This window comes from Aquarana catesbeiana, linkage group LG10 (genome assembly GCF_042186555.1).
Source record: "Aquarana catesbeiana isolate 2022-GZ linkage group LG10, ASM4218655v1, whole genome shotgun sequence".
In the NCBI taxonomy this organism is placed as follows: Eukaryota; Metazoa; Chordata; class Amphibia; order Anura; family Ranidae; genus Aquarana; species Aquarana catesbeiana.
In genome coordinates, this window is record NC_133333.1 from 242,898,560 (window position 1) to 242,904,571 (window position 6,012).

At 43.9% G+C, this 6,012-nt stretch overlaps 1 long non-coding RNA gene across 1 annotated transcript in view; it reads right to left on the bottom strand.

Moving 5' to 3' along the window:
• Positions 1-5,623, bottom strand: part of LOC141111341 (uncharacterized) — a 367,423-nt gene extending 361,800 nt beyond the window's left edge. Inside the window, exon 1 of the long non-coding RNA XR_012236412.1 lies at positions 5,593-5,623. This is a non-coding gene — a long non-coding RNA (uncharacterized lncRNA). The remainder of the gene's footprint in view (positions 1-5,592) is intronic.
• Positions 5,624-6,012: the final 389 nt, after the last annotated feature.

The following is a 6,012-nucleotide window of genomic DNA, read 5'->3' on the forward strand; positions in this document are numbered from 1 at the left end:
TCCCATCTTATTTTTCACAGTTCATTTTCATTGAGTTCCCACCTGATTATCTAGGTACTACCACACATTGTAAGATGATTCTATGCGGTACATTTTCCATGCAAGGCACAAGGAGCCTGCAATGGCCGGAATCAGGAATACCCATCCTGCACATTCAAATGGTACAACAGTTGGTGTTCCCAAGACACAAGATTACTAGTAAGACTTTTGTTTAAAAAAAAAAAAAAAATAGATTTTTATTGAAGGGATTTTCTTAACAATACAGATTGACATTGTCACGATAATTATTGTGACTAACTTCTTTGCAATAGTTCTTAAGAATATTCTTATACAAATACAGTAATTGATAGTCTGTACCAGCCTACCCCTATTGGGTTCAAACTGTAGGCATGGATAGGCCATCAATTGCGTTAATTAGTTGAAAACAGAAAATTGTAAGGAAAACATAAAGAAAAAAAAAATATATATATATCTAGATATATATATATCTAGATATATATATATATAGAGATAGAGATAGAGATAGAGATCTCTATATCTCTATATATATATATATTTAAATTGACTGAACAAAACTTGTTGCATAGGTTAATAAAGTGGGTCCAGGATACTGGTAAGACTTTTAAAACCTAAGCTGTGCATAGAAACCAATTCGCTTCCAGGTTTTATTGCCAAAACTTGAAGTGTTTGTAAAGGATTTTTTTTTTTTAAATGACAAACATGTGATACCTGCTCTGTGCAATGGTTTTGCACAGAGCAGGCCCAATCCTCCTCTTCTCGGGTCCCCTCACTGGGGCTCTGTACCCCCGCCTTTGCTGAGTGCCCCCATAGCAAGCCGTTTGCTGTGGGGGCATGCTTGCTGCTGAGCCGGCTCCCTGTGTCCATAAGACGCAGAGAGTGCTACTCAGCCCCGCCCCCAGCTCCTTCCTCACTGGCTGTAAGTGACAGCAGCGGGAGCCAATGGGGTTGATTTTACTAAAACTGGGGCATGCAAAATCTGGTGCAGCTCTGCAGAGAAACCAATTGGCTTCCAGGTTTTTTTTGTCAAAGCTTAAAGTGTTACTAAACCCAGGATGCCTGCATTCACTATATCTGGTCTCCCACAATACACAGAACATGGAAATGCCTTATTTTAGTAAATATATACTGCTAAACTACCTTTTTTCATCAGCAGTATATAGCAGTCTTATGACTTCTATCAGTGTCTGTTTAAAACTTGTAGGAGGAGTTTTCATTCTCTTTTGACTGTCCTATGAGGCTGCAGGACCCCTGACCTTCTGTCTGCACAGTGCTGATTGGCCCTGTGCTGATCACATGCATCCTCCCAAGGGAAAAAAAAAACTCTCTAGCTATACACACCAAACTGAGCATGTGCAGAGTGACTCCAAAGGCTCTGTCTTATCAGGAGATATATTGGAGACAGTGAAAGGAGGGGGTCTGTGCATACAGGATCAAACTGGTTTCTTTTTTTTTTTTTTTTACACAATATGGAGGATTAACCCCTTAGGTTCCACAGTGAGTATACCAAGAATGCTTTACTGCATATACACACTGATTTTACTGTTGTGGGTTTAGTAACACTTTATTTGAACAAGCTGAAGTTAGAAGCTGATTGGTTTCTATGCACAGCTGCACCAGGTTTTGCACTCTTCTGTTTTAGTAAATCCACCCCAATGTTGTCTCCTGCTGCTACTTCTCAGCCAATGAGGAAGGAGAGATCTGGCTTTGGCTCTTGTGCACATCGCTGGATCGAGATTGTGCTCAGGTAAGTTTTTAAGAGAGGTTGAGGGGGGGGGGGGGGGGGGGCTCCACACTTTTTATTTCATTGTATGCATGAAGGCAAAAAAACCTCAGGCTTTAGAACCACTTGTATTAAACAAGCTGAAATCAGAAGCAGATTGGCTGCTATGCATCACTGCACCAGATTCTGAGTGCTCCAGTTTTTGTAAAGCTCCCCCATTGTGTAGCTAAAAATGAAAAGCAGAAAAAAATCACCACAAAGGACATAATTTACAGTCACTAAGATGTGTCCCCTGTGCTGATTCCTCTGCTTTTAGTAGTAATCATCTTGCACCAGCCCATTGTAATTTTCTGGTGTGACGAGGGGATTCATACAACCAACGGCCTTTCACAGGCTCTTATCAAGAGAGCCTGACTATGCCGTACTACAGCTTCCGTGAATGGAAAACAGTTGGATAATTTACACTCTATTCCCTTCATTCATAGTTTGTGTTTAAAGCCTGGTATACACGGGCCAAATGTCCCGCATGTATGGCACCCTGTCCGACAGAGGCCGGCTGTTTGGCTGTCTTCTGTTGGACGAGCATGCTGGAAAACCAGCAGCCGACCGACTCCCGATCAGCGCTCTCAGCCAATGGTGGAGAGCGCTGATCGGAGTGTTCTGGTGGGCGACATCACTGTACTAATATCGGATCGTTCGTACAGTGGCTCTGACTGGAGCTGTCAGGTTTTTTTGGGGTTTTTTTTGTTAAACGAAAAAAAACTAGTAGTGTGTATCAGGCATAATTCATAGAAGCAGTAGTATTGCCTCTATGAATGGAGCAGCGGGGCAGAAAGGGCAGCCATATGATGATGAGAAGCCTGTTAGTTGTAATAACCCCCGCCGCATTGGAAGAGTACAATGAGGGGTGGGGGAACGGGGGAGTACTACTAACAGCAGACAAATCGTCACAAGGGACACATTCCAACTACCAGTGGTGGCTGGTGTTTTTTTGTTTAGGGGGGCAGCAAACAACCGAACCAAAGCCCCCCCCCACTGTTTGCCGGCACTTACCCCATCTAGGTGGCAGGGATCAGGCATCGGTGGGGACCAGGCATCCAGGCATTGGCCGGCAGCTCTTCTCCTCGTTACCCCGGTGCATCTCCTCCCCTTCTCCTAGGCGACCAATAGGATCGCCTGTCCTTTCAGACAATCGGGTGATGGGTATCAGACCCGCTTTCCGATTGGCCAGGAGGAGGATCTGTGTTGCAACAGTGAATATTCTTTCACTGTTGCAACATAACTGGGTGGGCTCCAGAGGCAGTGCTCTGCGCCCCAAGCACACCCTATTTTTGAAGCCTATTAGAGCCTCTGGCTGTAATCAGGTGCTTAAGAAAACCCTGGCCGCTGTAATTCATGCACCTGGTGCCCTGAAAGGGGCCGAACGCATGAATTAGGAGGTAGGCCATGGATAGATCCATCCTATGCATGGATCTATCCATTGCATATAGGGGGGTGGAGAGGAAAGAGGGGGCGGTGCCTGGGAGCCCCTAATGGACGGGCCGCCCCGGCCCACTACTGTAACTTATGTTGATTTTCCTGTTTTTGATTTTATCCATACTAAGGCCCCATTCACACCTGAGCATAGCGTTTTTGATCGTTTTGACGCGCGTATTTGTGTGTTTCCATGCAGCGTTTTCCGGCGTTTTTGAGCTTTGCCATTTTTTTTATTAGCCAGTAGGAAAAATGATCATCTGTTTCATCATTTGTTGCTATGTTTTTAGATTTTCTTTCTTCTGCTTCCTGCTGCAAAAACACTCAAATATGCCTGATTTTTCCCCTCAAGCATTTTGTAGCTTCAGGCTTCAAGCTACAAAACGCTCAGGTGTGAATGGGGCCTGAGGCTAGACTATGCCAGGTTAAAAAAAAAAGACACGCATTGTGTAATCTAAAAAAACAGATTTTAATGCAATATTTTAAATCCAGCACTATCTCCAGCAGAAGGTCCTCTTCATCAGTTTTTGGGTTGCAAGATGAACACTATCATTCAACCCACTTTTCTTTTAGAGGAGTACCGCAATGAAGAGTCCTCACATCATTATGTGGGAACCGCTTACTGCTGCCGCTGCCTGGACTGACCAAGAAACCCCTTAGAAAAAAAAAAAATATATATATAAATATATATATATATATATATATATATATATATATATATATATATATATATATGTGTATTTATTTATGAGTGGGGAATGAGAAGGGGTTAAAAGTCGAGTTCTGCTTTAGGCAGTGGGTTGGCCTTGGGTCCCGAAAACAAAAACCGCAAATAGGTAGATTCTTTATGTATTTCATGCCTTCCGCTTTAAATGGAGGAGGGGGTGCATTTACGCTCCGTTCAGTTAGGCTTCATGCACACGAGACGCCAGTGCAAACTCTGCTGAACACGTTTTTAAAAGCTGAAACCGGCGTTTAGAAACGCCCGTTTTGCCGCGTTTTACTGCGTTTGCGTCTAGAAGCGTCTGCAGAGCAGAGAATGACATTTTGGGACCCAAATTTGGGGCCCCGTTTGTAGGGGCCACTTGGTGCTAACACAGTGGAACTAGCACTACACCATATCCATTCATTTGGGGGTCCTAGCACTAAGTGGCCCCGAGATACGGGGCCCAACTTCTGCAGCAGAGAATTACATTTTCCGTCCTGTCTTTTTGGGGCCCCGTATCTCGGGGCCACTTGGTGCTAGAAACCCCAAATTTGGATATGTTGTAGTGTTCCTCTCTGTTAGCAAACCAAATTTGGGGTTCCTAGCACCAAGTGGCCCCGAGATATGGGGCCCCAATTCGGGTTGCAAAATGTCAAGCACTTTTCTGCAGCAGAGAATGACATTTTGTGACCCGACTTTGGGGCCCCGTATCTTGGGGCCAATTAGTGCTAGGAACCCCAAATTTGGATATGTTGTAGTGTAGTGTTGTAGTTCTACTGTGTTTGCACTCCAAATTTTGGGGTTCCTAGCACCAAGTGGCCCTGAGATATGGGGCCCCAAAGTCGGGTCGCAAAATGTCATTCTCTGCTGCAGTTTACCATCATATTTCTGTGTTTTCTGGTCCAAAAAATAAGGTTCCTTTAAAAACGCTTATAAACGCAAAAGGCGGCTTAACGCTGTACCGGCGTTTAGCCGCGTTTGGCGTCTGAAACGTGGAAAACTTTTGCATCTGAACCCATTTTTTTGCTTCTGGAAAAACGAGGTTAAACGCAACTGTATAAAAACAAGACTGTGTACATGGACACATAGCATAACATTGAATGGGTTCAGGGGCAGTTGAAAAAAGTGTCCAACTGCCTCTGAACACGCATTTAACAGCGTCTCGTGTACATGAGTCCTTGGTTGTTGAACAGAATTTCATGCTGTATTAAGACAGAGCAACATGGAAGGTGCTACTGAAACTGTTCATGTTGTATGACCTCCGCTCTCCATTACACAGATCCCCTACCTCTCTGTGGAGTCTGCCACCTGCACCATCTCCTGTACCCTCACTCACAATGCTGTAAAAACATACAGGAATGAATAAACTGTTCTGCTCACCCTGTAAGCAATAAACTTTAAATTGTGTGGAATCTTTACATTTTGTTTGTATTTCTTAGCGCAAAACCTTTTGACATGCTGTCTGATTGAAAATTCAAATGGAGCTGTCTGTTAACATAAAAAAAAAATTTTTTTATAGTCTACGCTATAATAAATTTACAAAAGCTGTATACATTCCTCTTAAAGTGTCACTAAACGCACATCATAAAATCTGATCAATAAATGGTGTATTACATGCCGTTTATACTCACTCAGTCACTGTGAGATCTGTTTTCTGTATTCTGCAAAAAACCTGGTTGATCCTGCTGCTGCTCTCTATCTCCGTGTCCCTTAATCACTTAAAGTGGTTGTAAACCCTTACAGACCACTTTTCCCTACAGGTAAGCCTAGAATGAGGCTTACCTGTAGGTACTGGAAATACCTCCTAAACCTGCACGATTTAGGAGATACTTACCATATACGCTTGCGCCAACGTCATTGGCGCATGCCCACTGAAGTAAGTGCACGATCTAAAGGGCCCCGTGCCGTGACCGTTGGCATGCATAGGAGTGACGTCACGCAGCTTCGGCCAGTCACAGAGCCAGAGTCCATGGCCCCGAAAGGAAGAGGGGTGAAGATGGATGCGGCCACCAGCGGGGACATTGTGGGCTTCATTTGCAGGTAAGTGCAACATAATAGGCTAGTATAAAATCATTTTATTTTGCTCGAAAAT